This window comes from Calonectris borealis, chromosome 2, assembly GCF_964195595.1.
Source record: "Calonectris borealis chromosome 2, bCalBor7.hap1.2, whole genome shotgun sequence".
NCBI classification, from domain to species: Eukaryota; Metazoa; Chordata; class Aves; order Procellariiformes; family Procellariidae; genus Calonectris; species Calonectris borealis.
In genome coordinates this window covers 34,665,496-34,684,122 of record NC_134313.1, presented here as the reverse complement: position 1 = coordinate 34,684,122, position 18,627 = coordinate 34,665,496, and positions in this window count along the sequence as shown.

Here is an 18,627-nt window from a genome sequence, read left to right as displayed (position 1 = left end):
TCCTTTCCTGTCTCTGGATATATGTAAATACATATTAGATTAACAAAACCAGCTTTAAACAGTTGATCCCTGAAGAGTCATAGAATTGGCTTCTGTAGTGCGTATTAAGGACAGTACTTATCTTGGCCTCATCTGTCCCTTGTGAATCTCTACCATAAAACTTACCACGTTATCCTTGATGATTCTTGTTCTTACATATTCTTCCTTCAAAAGGACCCTCTCTCCCCTAACTTCCTCAATGTAGAGAAAAAATTCTTATAAATAAAATCTAGGTTATTCCTTAAAATGTATATACCAAGTTAATCTGGATGAATGCTGTAGTGTTTGAGATGATCTGACAATGTCAAATATAGTTTGTGGGTTGATTGGTTGGTTGGTTTGTTTGCTTGAATTAGTCAGGTTTGGCAACAAGCTGACGTGCCTGAGTGTTCATGCAAGTTTCTTACCAGAAGGTGATTTATTCAGTTTGCATAATGTATCTGAGGCAATGCAGTAACGGTGCATCAGAGCAGAATTTTCTATTGCTTTTGTTGGTCTGTTTTTTTCTTCTGTTAGAAATGGATGGAATATGATTTGTTTTTTACTGTTGCTATAGCTATGAAAAACAATTCCTGAGTCAGTGCTAAGAAGGTAGAAAAGAACACCGCAAACAAGCTAGCGCTTTGTAACATCCTACAGACAGAACTGTAGCAATATGACTTGACATGCAGAATAACATCAGTTGGCACAAGTTTTATTGATTACAACTGATCAGGTGATGGGCCCTCAGGTTTTAATAAATAAGCTGGAATTCTACTGGTATAAGAAATAATGGAACTAAGTTTAAAGCAATTCAGAAATATTTATTTTGAATACAGAAAACTCATGACAGATTATTTTGTACATAACATTTTTACGCAGATATTCAAAATAGAGAGCAACCTGTTTGCTTTCTATTGCCAGGAAGTATGGGATATATATACACATTGATTTTCATCACAGTGACTAGGTTTCTTTCTCAATTTATTCCCTTGGTGAGCAACTTCTCTAGGTAGAGGCCAGTGTAAATGAAATCAGAATACGTCCATAATATGAAATAGTGTTGCAAATATATTCAGGGTCAATGGGATTTTTCTATTTATGTAGTATACTACTTCAATGTAGATACCAAGAAAAATGAAACTGCTATAACCTATTTCAGGCAAATACAATAATTCAAACAGCACAAAAGGACGTGTGTGGCACATTTTGTATAGGTGCAAACACTTCACAGATAAAGAGACTGGTCATTTTCATTCAGACAAAACATTTTGAATAATTCATCTGACTGCCAACTACGTTAAAAGGAGAGAAAAAAAGTATGGTTATCATTAAAGAAAAGCCCTGGAATATGTTAGTTTCTTATTAGAAAGATTAAGCTTTGTAAGTTCATGCTACATGAAGTAGGGAAGGGAACAGAGATACACAGATAAGATATCCATGTATAGGATGACCGTATGTGGCATTTTATGCATATATTAGAAGATGTAGAGCTTGCATATTGAGAGCTAATAGTTTGACACAGAAGTCAGGGAGTAATTTATTGAAACAAAACCAAATAAATTCCTTGGCTTTTACCATTGTTCAAAATACAATCTTCTTGCACAGGTAAATAAGCCAGATTAAAATCATTTAAGAACAATAACGACTGGCAGAAAACAGCAGGTCAGCTGTTCCCACAACTGGAAGTTAATTGAACAATACATTAATGTAGCCTAATTATTCCAGATATTTTTAGGCATCCAATTCTTATAAAATTTACATTTCAAAATAATGGACCAAAACAATTTATACCTGCATGATCTTAGGCTTCCTGATGTCCAGTTAAAACTTGATTCCAAACAAACAGTACAAATTTGTCATTGTTGTAACTGTACAGTAATTGCAAGAGATTTGATCAGTCTTGGATTCATCCCAATACATTTTTATGAGGAGAGTACAAAGTTTCATAGTTTTTTTTCATATTGAACCTATGTTCTACTACAAGTCGTTCAGAGAGGAAGTTATTTGTAACACAGCATCCATTTGAGTGGTGTAAGAATGTCAATATATCGAAGCACAGTTCTTCTCACCCCAACTTTTAGTTCTTAAGCCCCCGATATCAACAAGGATAGTGCAGTTTGGAGTATTATGTGTGAATACATGTGAGATGACAGCAGTTAATGAGCTGGCTGCTAACTCAGTCTTTCCATTATATCTTTCTCTAATATTGCAGTATGACCTAGATTGCATTTCTTACTCACTTTAGATTTTCTCCTTACACAGTTTAGAGTTCACTTTGATTTCTGAGTATTCATACCAGCCAGCATGCCTAAATAATTTCCTGTTGTTGGAAGCACAAAAGAGCTAGTAAAAAAGATGGAGAGAATAAGGGAAAGATGCTTGAAGACAATGAAAGAAGAGAAGTCAGAACATTTTCATTAACATCTTCATTAATGATCTGGATGATGCAGCAGAGTGCAACCTCAGCAAGTTTGCTGATGACACAAAACCGGAAGGGGTGGCTGATAGGCCAGAGGGTCATGCTGTCATCCAGAGGGACCTCAACAGCTTGAAGAAATGGGCTGACAGGAACTTCATGAAGTTCAAGCAGGGGAAGTGCAAAGTCCTGCAGCAGGGGAGGAACAACCCCAGGCACCAGTACATGCTGGGAGCCACCCAGTTGGAAAGCAGCTTGGCAGAAAAAGATCTGAGGGTCTTCTGTGAGCCAGTAATGTGCCTTGCGGCAAAGGCGGCTAATGGTATCCTGGGCTGCATTAGGAGGAGTGTTAGCAGGACAAGGGAAGCAGATCCTTCCCCTCTCCTCAGCCCTAGTGAGGCACATCTGGAGTATTGTGTCCAGTTCTGGGCTCCCAGTACCTGAGAGACATGAACATACTGGAGAGAGTCCAGCGAAAGGCCACAAAGATGATTAAGGCACTGGAGTATCCCTCTTCTGAGGAAAGGCTGAGAGAGCTAGGTCTGTTTGGCCTGGAGAAGAGAAAGCTTAGGGGGGTCTTATCAATGCCTATAAATACCTGAGGAGAGCATGCAAAAAGGATGGAACCAGGCTGTTTTCAATGGTGCCCAGTGACAGGACAAGAGGCAATGAGAACCCACTGAAACACAGGAGGTGCCATCTGACCATCAGGAAACCGTTTTTCACTATGAGGGTGACCAAGCACTGGCACAGGTTGCCCAGAGAGATTGTGATCCTCCCTTCTTGGAGATATTTAGAAGGCGTCTGGACATGGTCCTGGGCAACTGGCTGTAGGGGGTCATGCTTGAGCAGGAGGGTTGGACCAGATGACCTCCAGAGGTTCCTTCCAACCTCAACCATTCAGTGTTTCTGTGACTTTGAATGAAAGGAATTCTCTTCAGTGAAAGGGCATTTCTCAGGCTCCAAACTATGCTATTGTACATGGGCTCAAAGAGAATTAGACTACATAAAAAATGTCTTTTTTTTCAAGGTTCTTGAAAACCTGTTTTTATAAATAAAAATTCTAACTTCATTTGGAAAACCAAATACTTCACCTTTATGTATTTTAAGAAAACTTTTTTTTCTCTCCATAAGGTCCAAAAACATAACTATGAAAAACCTAGTATCAACCTCTCACTCTGAGTTAACTTTTTGTTAGTATTTTTTCAAACCTAACAAAAATTCTAAAATTACAAACCAGCAACATTTACCATGTCAAAAAATTTAGAAAATCCCTAAACTTAAACAGAGTTCTAATTTAGACGCTATTCTCAGCCTTGTTTTTTTAAATGTTGGGCTGCATTATTGACAAGATAATTTGCAGAGCATTACTCATGCCATTTAGCTTAAGAGTCCTTATTGTTTCTTATTTCCTTTTGGAAGTTTTTAAAACATAGATGATTACCCAAAGAACAAGTCAAATCCTTTATCACAGTGAAAATTGCCAGTAATAGATTAAATGTATAGATATTAGGAAAACATTACTTTAAAGGTATAGATACAAAAGTGTTTGTTGCTTTACATGATGGTTTTCAAGGGTTTTATGTAAGTTCTGTTAATAATGCATATTGTTACATATTGTGTCATTTGACTGAGGAGTGGAAAGAAAGGTTAAAATCTGAGATAATATTAAAATACTTTAGAAACTTTAAAGCATTATAATAGTTATTTCAATAAAACTACTTCAAATATTTCTTCAAGAAGGAAACAATTTGGAGTTCAAGTTCAGCGGCATAATAACTGAAAACGTATAACAGTACTCTTATTCCCAGCACTAAACTATAGATTAGGGTCTTTTTCAGTTGTTGCCATTATAAATCCCTGTTCCCAGGGGTGCCAAGCTATCATAAAAATTTGCTTTGGGCAATGCTTTGAGATAAGTTCTTCAAATAATGCATAGGGGATTGGTTTGCAACTCCCACTTGTGTTAATAGGAGCTATCAAGGCAAATCTCTCATGGATTCATAGGAGAAAAAGCTCCAGAGTATAAAAAGTTTCGGCCTGAGGATTATTTGTTTTTGATATATACCTTGATAAAAACATGCTCTAAAATAAAACACTTCAAGCTAGTGATCTTAGATATTTGCTGGGACTGCTAACACCCAGTAGATTGTGTTTAACAGAAATTCCACTTATGAAGCCTGCCATGTAAATTATTTCCTAAACATTTATGGAAGAGAGAATGATAGTTTGGATGAAGAAATATATATTTTCAAGTCAATAATATATAATTTTATTAATGATTATGTAGGAAATTAATTAATTAATTAATTATGTAGAAAATTTTAAAAATAAACCTTTATATTTTTCACTATCAAATTCAAAATGCTGGTTGATCTTCACTTGAATGCACCCCTGTTCTTTAGAAGGTGGGGATATAGGTTGGCATGATTGATCTGAATGTAAGCGGCTTTTAACTTCTACATGCACCTTCACATTTTCCACTTTGATGTAGGTTACACTGGTAGACCAGCCCACCTTCCCTCTTTTTCTGGGAGAAATCCCATTCCCCTGATTCCAACAGCTCACATATCATACAATCCATCCATGAATCAGGTCAAGGGTTTACTATAAATGAGTGTGCTGATAAAACAACTTGACACACTTCATCTTCTAAAAAATCTGGCTATGTCTATGTCTCTGGTCCCTGCATTCCCCAAGTAGCTAGGCAGTAAAACGTACTGGAAGCTTCCATTGAGAACCATAATTTTCTGTTCTCCTAAGTTCTCCTAGTCATTTACATTAAACATACAATTGTCTGAATACTGTAAAAGAAAAACCACTACACAGACACATCAACTTCATCAACTTCAGTCAGTTTGGAGTGGTAGCTTAATTTTATGTGTTCTGAATCGTTCCTTGGAGGAACCTTTTTTCACAGACTGTTGCAAGACTGCAGGGAAAAGAAAGATTAACCTTCCAGACCAGAGACCACCTTTGTGAGAAACACTTTTTCTGCCTACACGTTCTACATTCTTTTTCTTAGGTAGTGTATTCTAAAAGAACAAACTTATGTCAGAGGTAGACTATATCAGCTCAAACCAAGTGCTTCTCTAACACAGTTACAAGACTATAAGCTCAGCACACGGGCTAAGGAAAGTGAGCTATTCTGCATATAACAGGTGCAGCTAAACATACTCTTTGTCTTCTGTAGGCAGATATTTCAAGTCCACTTCTTTATGCTTCTTTTTATTTCTATACATCTTTCTGGTAAACAGATGGCAGAAACTTTAAATAGTACTTCAGGTGAGATCTCACCAATGTCTTCTACTAATAGTATTGTACTAATGTCTTCTTCTAATAGTATTACTGCTTTCCTGTCTCTGCTGCAAATACCTTACTTGCCACAACCTCAGATCATATTTGTCATTTTGGTAGCCTCCTCACATTGGTGGTGCAAACATTTTATGTGACTGGTTAATAGTACCAAGCGTTGTCTTCTTTCTCTATTATTTCCACTCTGTAAGCACCAAAGTCTTGCCATTAGTCCTAAACCTCACCCTTACTACTGTTGTATGTCATCCCTTCTTTTTTACTCCAATGCGCAGTTCTCCATTTTGCTCTGTCTGATAGTCTGGACCTCTTCTGTGCTAATCCCAATTTAGTATCATTGTAAACTATTTTACTTTTCATACTAACAGTTTCCCCTAACAGTATCACTTGCACTCTTTTCCTACCCATATTACAATTCTTGTGCCAGTCTATCTTCATTAACTTAATAAATAATTTCCTATGGGAATTACTTTGTAGTGAATCTGATGTCCAGATATATTTTAACTACTACATTTTCTTTGCCTAGAAAACCTATTACTTTAGCAAAGAAAGGTACAGCATTACCCTGGCATGATCTGCCTTTGCTGAACTTACCTAGAACTTTATTTCACTTCCAATTTATATAATTACTTATACTTTGATCCAGATTTGTTCTAAAATTTTCACAGGGTAAGATTACTATTCCTGTAATCATCCAGATCACATTTCTCCCGTCCTTAAATATATGCAACGCTTGCAATTGCAATATGACTCACAGTCTGATGGACTCCTTAAAAATACTTGCTATCAGAGCACTTTTCAGTGAGGAAATACTGAATTCAAATATTAAAACAAAACTTAAGCAACATTTTTTGTAGTCATATGGAAAATATATTTCAATAATCAGTGAGAAGTTATGAAATTGCATTTTGCTGACCTCTTTGATTTGCAATGGGTAGCATTTAACAAAATAAATAAATAAATAATTCATGAATATTTATAACCCATCTGCTTTGAATATAGTCTATCAAATTTAAATGACACAAAGGATTAAAGCTACAATGTAAAAGCTTAAAACCAGAAGGACTTATTTTTAACCTTAGGACAGCCCAGCATTTAAATAAGACCAATTGGAACTGGGAATGAATATGAACTCTTAATTTTATTAATCTCCTTATACTGCTGTGCATTGTTCTGAGTCACCAAAATATGCATAGCTTCTGAATAGCCTGACACTTTACTTTGCATTCCATGTTATATTTTAAGAAATACATATCATGTATCACTTGCTAATGGTTTCTGTGGGAGGAGATGAGTAATTAATGTGAAATTGGGGCAGCATACGTTTTTAAAACTGATAACATAAACTCCAAGGATGGCTGCAGTTCAGCAAAGGGCTTAGCTTGCACTGTTCTATAAATAAGCACAGGAAATGAGATTAAAATTTTAAAATTAGATTGCCAAGAATTTCAAAAGTGACCATAAGATCCATGTGTCTTGCATTGGGTCCCCCACTATGAAGGACTTTTCAGAATCCTGATGTTTGACACCTTTTGAAAAAATTTCAGTCTTAGAAAGTCTTCTATTTGTCCAACCTAAAAATCTATAATACATTTTTGAGAAGGATTTAGCTAGACTTGGAAAAAAACCAAACAGAACGAGCAGGAGTACTCTTTCAATTGCATTGTTGGTTAAACATGTTATATATAACAAATTATGGGATATAAATTTTCTTTAAAAAGGTGGATTATAGTCACTCAGGTTCTTCCGTTTTTTTTTTTTATGTAAAGCATTTATTTGTAATACCAATAGGCACAAACTGAGCCTTACGGTTCCTCCCTATCACTAAGAATAAATTGTGGTCTGAATTGGCAATCCTTGTTAGATTCCTTCCTTTCTTTCTCTCTTCTGCCCCTAATAGGTATGTATACATTTACAAATGGCAGTACCAAAGTTAAATGTCCAGACAGGAATTGGAATGGATCTGTGTACTGCATAACTCCACCCTTCTTGTGATGGTCTATGTAAAACTGTATTGATGGCACTGTACGCTGGGCAAGTCCATGCAGCTACTCCTTCTGCCAGTCCTTCCGTGTCTCACAGACATCAACTTATACATGTTAGTTTTATGCATGAAATTAATGCAGTGTTCGGAGGGTAAAATTAAATGCTGTTTAAGATAACAGTTAAACACTCTCACTAGCTTTGAAGGTAGGAGGGAAATAGCAGATAAAGCTGCATTTACTTTGATTATACTGTCTCACTGTTCAGCTGAAATGAAGGAAATGCAACTCCCATCACTGTTCAGAGAGAATCCGAACACATTTGTGGGTATTTTGATGCAAGTGGAAATAAAGCCTCAGAGCAAATTCACTGTATGGAGGAGGAACCGCACAACAGCAAATCTTTGCCCTCAGCTATTGAACCTTAAAGACAAAGTTCCTGTATGTGTATGTATACACCATAACTCATCTAACAGTATATATACTGTACATTAGGTATATATACAGAAGATTTCAATATGAAAAGTATTCTAAACTCTTCATGTAAAACCTAGTTTTTGTTATGTGATTGTCTGTGCTGCAGTTCCAATCTATGAACCAAATAGGTAAGAAAAAGGATGCCTTTAAGTTGCTAAAACAGGTATTATGCAAAATAGAAGATTTTGTTTTTCAAGAATAGTAGATGACTGTTTTCTTAGTGTATTAAGGTCTACATTCTAAAAGTGTTTTCTGGATTCTAGTCCAGAAAGTGAGTAAAATGTTGTATTATACGCTAAAATGGAAGCATTTTTGCTGTTACTAAAAAAGATAGTATGAAGTATTTTGTCTCGTGTCACTTCTCATTGAACATAAGGGCACAAGAATTTCTAATTTTTATTAGCACACAATAAAATAAAATTTTACTGTCTGTGGTGAACCTCTCAGAGCAAAAAATCATTTGGAAATGATGCAACTGAATATAGTTTAGATCCAGGAGATAAAGATGAAGAAGAAAAAAAGACAAATGCAGAACCTATTACATTCAATGATGCATTGAATGCCATCAGCTCTTGTTGAAAGACTCAGTTGCCGTCAACATCTATGGAAGTTGATCCTTAGTATCTCCCAAGTGTTGAACTCCAAGAAGAGATACAGAATTAGCAATCAACAGAGGTAAAAAGAAGAGATATTACTTGACAAAATATTTCTGGCAACATAGTACTTTATTGAACTTTTCAGTTGAAAATAAGGGATAACTTGCTCCCAGTGGAAAGCACAATGATGAACCTCATAGAGAAAACAAAAAAATAGATCATTAAAAAGACACACCTAGATGCTATAAATGCTTACATATTTGACTGCTGCCTCCCCTGCAGCCTAATCTCACTATTTCTTTCTATGTTTTATGCATGACTCACGGTTGTCAATGCATGTTTGGAGATCCTGGTGCATGACTGCTGAAACAGGCCTTTCAGGAGACATAGGTAGAAGGATAGCTGCTTTATAAATCCCAGGTTGTCTTAGGCACAAGGTGGGCATTGGCACGCTCTGCTCTCCCAAAAGAGCTGTACCTTGGAGCATGCATAGTACCAGAGTAATGTATGTCTAAGAAATTTGCTGTAGCAATGAAGCTACTGGTAGAAAGCAAGGTGCTTAAATATTTTGTGCGGTTTGTGGATCACTCACTTGGACCTACGTGCTGAAATAATTTCTTGAATATGTTCTTAGAGCCTGATCGCTTCTGTTTAAGAACTAATCACATTTATCTTATTTACTATTTAGCCTTTTTTGTGTGTATGAATTTTAAAAAAGTTCTCCCTTAAAAGTTTCTAGGAAACTACTAATTTCTACATATCTGTTTTTTCCCCCCGTATAATAGCTATGAAATTCAGCTGGTAACTGCTTTCCCATAATTCCTAAGAAGAGCAAACTCTGCTACATATTTCAGCAAAAAACTGAAATAGCAAATAATAAGGTGCAGGAAGAAAAAGAGTGCACTAATTTATACAGACCATTACCTTGTTTTTTCATTTACACAATAGAAATGAATTAATTTTGCTAATTATTGGCTGATCACTCATGTTGTATTTCTAGTGAGTTTGGATTCATTAACTAATATAAGGATTCAAGACCTGGTGTTAAATTAAATTAGAATATAAATGAAATAAGCAATCCCAGAATAATATCATCCCATAGAAAGATGACTAAATAATGATGCTATCAAAGTTCAAACAAATATATTTCGTCAGTGTTTCTCATTTCTCCCAAGAAATAATAAACAGTAATTTTTTCTTATTCACTTTTATTTTTGGTAGGTGATAAAGGCACTATTCAAGAGAGGAATCTGTAGTGCCAGTCCTTTCCAATTTGCCAGGAAAGCTTTCTTCAGATCAAAAGTAAAAAGGTTGTTGGAACTGTTAATGGAAGCACCTATAAACTTTGGAAGTACAAACCATTTCCAAATTAGTGCAATCTCAGTCTTTTTCTTACACACAAGGCACACTTGCTGTTCTCAATTACAAGTTACCAAAACATTTTTTTCCTAATTTGATTATTTTACTGGATAGTGGAAAACTATCAGTTGTACAATGTACTACTAACAAGATTTTTCAAATTTGAGCCAACTATTAAAATAACATGAATCTATTTTGCTTTTAAGTGAAACACTATTTCAGGTTATGCTTTCTCTGTGTAAGTAGCTGTCATTTCAGTTAACATCACCAACAATGTATTTTTCCTGCATTGTAATTGCTTTAGGCATGACTGTTTTCTCATTGTATGCAACTACACTTTCTTATTAGAAATAATATGTGCTGTACGTAGAAATAAACCTATGCATATAATACTTCATTAGAAATATTTAAGTTAGAATTAGCTAAATGATGGCTTGGTAAAAAGAAATATCTGGATTTATTATTTATCAAGTAAAACCATCATAGAAATATATTATGCTTTTATGATGATTCCACATTAAAAATGGAATTATCAATTTATTTCAAACTACCATTATTTCAAGAGCATTTTGTGATTCCTCTTCTGTTAGTACAGATGTTTTTTTCCCTAGAAGACTTAGCAAGATTTGTATCTACAATAAGCTTTTGTTGTTACTAGTAGGAGGAGTGATCAGCAGCCAGACACTGGACCATTATCTCATTTCCTGTCTTCTGCAGGTGTCTATTAGCTTATAGGAGGCAATTTGTTCATAGCATTAAAATTATTTTACTTAATTTGGATGGACTATCTTACCTTAGTTTCAACAACATGCCTACATGAGACTCTAACAGCTAAATGATCTCCTTTTTTGTTCTTTGTTTTTAGTCTTGCTGGACTTGCATGCTGGAAACATTTTCTCTTGCTTCTCAGTATCTAGGGGCTTCTAATCAAGTACTTATGAGACTGTCCTTCAGTTTTAACTGCATGTGTTGGTTGGCTTTACCTTGAAGACTTTCAATTCTCATTGGCTTTTCAACATATAAATTAAATGTTTCACCTGAAATTTGATAGAACATAGATGCTTTCAATACCTTTACTCATTATCTGTTAAGAATGTTCATTAATCAACATTTCCTATTTTAAATAAAAATGTATTATTCTGACACTTGTGATTACGGTCTCCTAGCAACTTTCTCAAACCGGCCCTTTTCATTTCAGTGGGTCTAAGACCAGAAAAGAATGAAGATAGCCTTAATTCTGTATGTGGTTTAATCCTTTTCTCCATGTGGTATAACTTTAATTTATTAAAGGAGTTGATATTTGTAATTTCATTGGACTAATGATAAAGTACAGTATTAAGCTTCCATTCTACATGTCAGTGTAGCCTATATCACAGAAAGAAAAATCTCTTCCCACATATTCACTTGGAGCCTGCAGTTAGCAGGCTGATTGTTTTTCAGACAGAAAGCTCCAGCAAGGCATCTTAAAGGAAAAAACTTAATTCAATAGGATTTTTCAATACCTCAGTAAGAATCAACTTTTCTTCATTTTATGCGCTGCTCTCCTCAACTCCACCAGGCTGCATGAGGTAAATTTTCTTGTCCCCAGTTGCCAAGTGCCTTCTCCTTTTTCAAGTCCTCATTAAGCTTTTCTCTGAAATTACTTCCTCTTCTTTTTATTTCTGTCCATATGTCTATAGCTTTTTTCTCCTGGACCATATTTTTATGTTTTGTCGCAGCTCATTCTTACAAAACTGTGTAAACTCTTCTCCTTAGGTGCCTGATCTTACAATCTCTGGCACCCTGGGGGACAGTTGCACTGCTTTCAGAAGAAAGTTTATAATGCTACAACAGTAGATCCTAAAAATAATAGTTAATAAACCACCGTATATATTTATATACATATATTTATGTATATATATACTTATATATGAAGAAATCCATTCTTCATTACTATCAGGGTGCAATTTCTCATTCTTCACCACACAAGGAAAGCAAGACTAATGACAGTGTTCATCAGTGTTCATCCTTTCTATGTATACCGAAGCTATCAGTTTAAGTATTTGAGCCTGTTCTTGAATTTATATTTGTTAGTCATCCATATTGTTTACAACAGAGTTAAATACAGACATACAGGATAAATTCCACAGCTCTCTGAAGGGGTAAGAGACTGGATATGCTCAGGGCTTTAGTGTGGGCTCAAGTTTTTGGTTTTATAACCTGCAAAGGACAAATACAGGTAGCTCAAGTGCACTGTCCTCTAGGACGTATGCCAAATTTAGCTTTTCTTTGTTGACACACAGACAACGTCCTGGTCTTGTATGGTTTGGAGCCAGAAATAAGGTTGGAAAGAAAGAGCTTAGGAGATAGTCATGTTTGAACCCAGTCTAGGTTTTGCCTCAGTGTCCTTGCACAGCAAGAACTTGAATGGGCATGGGGAGATGATATCTGTAGCACTGCTCTTAGCAAATCATATGGATTTTATCTTGGAAACATGGACACCAGCAGTTTGCTTATTCTAGTAGTCACAGGAGGGAAACCACTCAGGGATTCTGCCCTGGAAAGAAGTGAACTGGAGAAGCAATAAAGAAGCAGAGAGCACTCCGGGGGCACTCAGATCCCTCTGCAGAATCAGTGATATCGAAGTTGGAGCTGATGCTCCTTTTATGGCTCCCTAACTTCTACTGACGTCCATTTTCTCTGGAGGTTAGTATAAGAAGGCAGCATGCATCCTCTGTCTGTTTTTATCTATTATTGAGATCAGTTCCACTGCACAATCTGTGAGCATAGTTGCAATGCATGGGAAGTGCTTACCATGTGAAATATATTTGAAATTACTTAGGAATTAAGTCTCTGTGGTTGTTTTTAGATATACATATAAATATACTCAGCTGAGCCCAAGCATTCAAGGTCTTCTAGTTCTGACAGATTGTGGCTTTACTAACACAGATGGGGACGGTGCCATGTAGACAGGCCATAGTAACAAAACAAAACCAGGTCCTGACAGGTTTGGTTTTCTAGCACAGACATAGTGTAGTTGTTAAATCTGGTGAAATCCTGAATCTGATCAGGTCAGCAAAACTCAGTTGGATCTGGATTTGGCTGTTTTCTCAGTCTTTGAACAAAGGTTTCTCCTTTAGGACTTTCACCATTTTTACAGCAACAAATTATGTACTATTTTTGTGGATACAGATACAAAATTGGATCTTGCTCTGTTATTAGTTCAGTGATTCACACACGTTTGGAGGAATGTTCTCTCATCATGCTATGTTAAGAATAGTAGCAATGGAGAAAACAAAACGGGAAATAGGAGACTTACAGCAAGACTTGAAGCAGTATAAGCCAACACATACTTGCTGACTTAATGTGTGCATTTTGCTATTATCACCTTCTTCTCTAAGGGCTAAATTCAACCCCGTCTTGGAATTATCGATGAAATTCATTCTCCCTACTGGAAAATAATTCTTCTTTCTGGTTCCTGCTGCTTGTCAGTTACTGTTCTGGTTTCTCTGCTTCAAACTTTCTCCATCCCTTTTCATTTTCACCTGAATATATTCTTTCCTTTGTCTCCTTTCCCTCCTTCAGCTATCAGAATTAAATTTGGTATCTACATAACTTAATGCAATGGAAATATAGTAGGGTGGATTCTATATGCTATACAGAATAGAATTAAACAAAATTGCATACACTTGCAAAAAAGTAGCTTTTAGGCCCATCCATTTATGGCTCATTGGGATGAAACAGAATTGAATTAATAGGTAATAGTTCTTATAAAAGTAAACCCTAATTTAAAAATTAAAAAAAAAAGGAAAAAGAAAAAAGGCAAGCCTGCTAGACAATGAAAATTAGTGGATGACAACTATAGGAAATTTCTATATTTTGAAGTATTAAGAAAGAAGGGAAGAAGGGAAGGAATGAAGAAGGGATGGAGGAAAGAAGAGAAGAAAGGAAGGAGAAAAGAAAGAATGAAGGAAAGAAAGAGACACAACTATGTAAACCAGTTACATTTTGTTTAACCTCAAAGGAAGATTTTTCTCTCCTGCAAGTTATTCACTTATGCACTTGCTATGGAATCAGCATTGTGGGTAAGTTGATAGCCTGTACAGGAAAGGAAAGAATGGCAAGCTGATTACTTTATGGTTATTTCACAAAACTGATGAGACAGCAAATGATATTCAATCCTATTAAAAAGACTAAGCACAGCCTTTTTTCCCCCCTTTTCAAAAAAAATCCTACATTCCTTGTGCTGGGATTGGATGATACGATTCTACAATTCAGGGAGTCTGGAAATTACAGAACATCTGCAACGAAATTGGTTTTCTGTGGAAAACTGATGAATCACTTACTGCCAATGACTGGAAGGAAAAGTACTTGTTTATGCCCTTATGTAATGAATTTTTATGAGGTGAAGTTTGCTGTTTATAAAAAATATAGTTTCAGTTGCTGTAGATGTAAAATAATAGAATTCAGAATTTAGACCAACGTATTACTGAAAAGACAGTCACTAGCAGAACATCATCTGCTTAGAAAATGCCAAAAAAGGGCTTTTACTTCTATAATAGAATTAAAATTTCCATCCATCCTCTAAGGTCTTACAAGAGAAAAAAATAACAGGAACAATATTAACACTGTTACCTTTGTTAACATATCTTAAAGCAAAATGAATACTTTTATCAAAAAAATTGTATTCTGCTTCAAAAAGTAGATCTGAAACATAGTATAGAAGAAAACCATGCTTGTAAGCAATTCCTCAAAAAGCAAGCAATGTCTCTCTGTAATCATGGACAACCGAGTACCTGCTCGGAAGAGTTGCATGTCCCTTCACTAACAATCTCTTTTAAGCAAGAATTAAACTGAGAGCTTGGGGGTAAGAACTGTCCATTTGAATGCGAAAAATAACTTTTCACAATCAAACGTGTCTGAAGACAATTGTATGTCTGCAAATTAATTAGTGGAGATAGTGTTGAGAATTTAACTGAAATAATGGTTTTATTCTTACATTGGGGGATGGGAACAAGAGTTGAGTTTGATTGCTACGATCTTTTCATTTCCTTCAATATCTTAAGATATTTCAGTAAAATGTCACTGCTTGAATGTGATTTCTTTTTGGATCCTGCCAAATATTTCCAGGAATAGCTGTAGGTGATTGCAGAGATACAGATATATATTTTTAATGACTAATGCATTTTGCATTTCCTTAGCAAAAGCTGTTTTGCTGTGTATGTGAAAAACTTCAAGTGCTACTTCCTTCGTGCTTCTTATCTCCTTGTCCTGACATCTATATTGGTTCTGCAAGTACTGCTAATGTACCAGTCTTTCTTGGATCAATGTATATTTTTACGTAGATGAGTTTTTGTGGCACTAAGCAATGGCACAATGAGCAACCTGCATTCCTTTGTGCCTTGCCACACATCTACCACCTTTGAAATTGTTATATGGTGCCTGCTGTTGCTGCTATCGGTCACAGGGATTGTGAAAAGGATGTAACTAGGAAGGTCCATCTATACCTTCTGCAATGGTCAGGTTTGCTTAAACCTGGAGACAGCTGCCCAAGTGCAACTTAACTGTTAACTCATTTTCCAAAATGCATGAATAGAAGCTGTGCCACCTGACTATGCTTGCATTTGCAGCATACTCTGGCCATTCAAGCATTGCTTTTGGAGAAGAAATACTACTCACCACATGGGAGTCCTCTGTATATGGAATGAACAGCAGTGAGTGCAAAGCTTTTGCATGGAAAAGGCCCTGTTCAAAATCCTCATGCTGCTTACCTTGAAGCCACGGTCCTTTAGAGCTCTGATTCCTGTGTCCAACACCCCTCACTGCCTCTGGTCTGGTCCTATTCTGATCCTTTGAGTTAGTATGTAACAAATCAGGGATGGGTCGTTATTACTGATAGTGTAGCAGTCAACAGAGATGTTAGAGCTTGATAGTGAATGCTATCCTGGAGCAATGATGTGGTTTAACCCGGCAGACAGCCAAACACCACACAGCCGCTTGCTCACTTCCCCCCCCCCCCCAGTGGAATGGGGGAAAGAATCGGAAAAAAAAGAGTAAAATTCATGGATTGAGATAAAGACAGTTTAATAGAACAGAAAAGGAAGGGAAAATAATAATGATAATAATAATGATGATGATGATGATGATAGAATATACAAAATAAGCGATGCACAATGTAATTGTTCACCACCCACCGACTGATGCTCAGCCAGTCCCTGAGCAGTGATCTCCCCTCCCCAGCCAACCCCCCAGCTTATATACTGAGTATGACATCATACGGTATGGAATACCCCGTTGGCCAGTGGGGTCAGCTGTCCTGGCTATGCTACCTCCCAGCTTCTTGTGCACCGGGCAGAGCATGGGCAGCTGAAAAGTCCTTGACTATGTAAGCACTACTTAGCAACAACTAAAACATCAGTGCGTTATCGACATTATTCTTGTACGAAATCCAACACAAAGCACTATACCAGCTACTAAGAAGAAAATTAACTCTATCCCAGCCAAAACCAGGACAGATGGTAATTATTTGCTCTCTGAATTTATCTTTGAACCATGCTTTGAACCATGTGACTTTATTATCTGGGGAAATCCATGGGATCCACAATCTTTGGTAGGAGCCTACATCAAAGGAGGCTGGAGTTAGGATTTATCAATAAATATTGCACTCACATCATACAGGCTTTTGCTAATTACAGAGACTGTTTTGTGGATATTATAACTGGCTATGGCAGTCACTCATATGAGAAACTTACCTACTTAAGTACAAACAGACTGAAACCTTCTTCTCCACAATGCAAAATTATTTTCAAAAAAGCTTAATTAGCCTCTGGGTCTGCATCATGAAAACTGCTTCTTATGCCTTCTCATGGGCCATGCATCTCTACCCAGATAATTGTGTCTCACATAGTATGTTCAGTCAGATGTTCAGTTCCTGTTGTGGTTTAATGCATCTGAAAGTATGACGGAGATCACCAGTGACAAACTGGGTATCAATATCCAGAATACCAAGCCCATTGTTGTAACTTGCACCATGCACAACCATGACTAAAGATCTTGCATCAAGATTGAGGACAAGAGGATTCCTTCAGAGTAAGCACGTAACAGGCAGTAGATCTAAGGCAGAGCGAGATTCAGAACTCTTTGCAAGTCTTTAGTGCTAATACAGATTTCAATGTAAGAGTCAATACTGCCACAAACACTACTTACTGTTTTTGCTTGTTGCAATAGGCACTCTCCTAGTTGCCTAACCCCAGTGATTGTCCTGCCTTTTGGCAGAGAAACCTGATCCTTTTTGCACCCTCACTTTGGGCCCCAAACAACATGAGAACTAACTGCAGAGGGCAGGCTAGCAATCTTGTTAGGGAATCAGGTACACTTACCTGAAGACTTTTACTGAACCTATAAGCTCTTTCTTTCCATTAAGAAAAGGTATCTCTGAGGAAGATCCTTGACACACTTATTGCACCAGAGGTATCTTTCCCAAATGTACAAACAATTCGGAGAAGCTAGGTTGGGCTACTTCGTTGGCAGACTGTGTCCTGAAAGACTAGTTAGGCAAGATCTCTAAAGAAGATGGCACACCAGCTATTGGCAAATGTCTAAAAGCTAGGGGACATGACAGGACACATTGGTCAGTTTAATCAAACTTGGCAGTTCTGAAGTCAGAGGTTAACAGAGGGTTGTAATGAATATGGAAAATGGTAAAAGAGAGGAGAAGAGTCAGTCTCTTCCCCTCTCCTGGGCTACACCAACATGCTACAATTAGTTCTCTGTTACAGTTCTTCCAATATAGCATAATGCAGAGCGGTTACCAGACTGACCACCTTTTGTCCCCTGAAATATCCTTGAAATATCTCCCTGAAAGTAGACTGATTCCTTTGAGATGAATGGTAGCACACTGGCCAACTTCACCATACTTTGCACCAGCCTGTTCTCCAAGTAGACTCAGGATCAGAAAGGTATGCAACTAGGGATTTTGTACTTACTAAAAACTGCCTGCAAGATCTAGAACTACCTGTACTTGCTGTTGCACAACAAGTTTGCCCACACCTCCTATCTGAAATGGGTCTGCATTCGGTGTGCAGTGAACAGACAGTTTAAGCAGAGGTACAAAACCCCAGGTGTGCTCCAGAGAATGGAAAAGATCACTGTTTGGCCTTAAATATGCAGAGATACTTGTAGGGCATCTGCTGTGTAGTCATCTGGTCCCAGTGTCCCAGCCTGAGAGGGATTCGCCCCCCCAGCCCCATCTTTTGCTTGAATGCCATTTATTTGATCACCTTACCAGGCTTGCGTCAGATCCTGCCTTGGAAGCAGGCTCCCCTGGAATGGTGGAAACTATTAAGATTGCAATAACAATTTAGGTGGATGTTTTGATTGTGACAACATGGAAAACTCTCTTGGGAGGGTGAAGGCAGGCAGTTGACCAATTTTACTAGTTTTTCCTGGGAATGCACAAGGTATTGACATTCAAAATATATGAAGC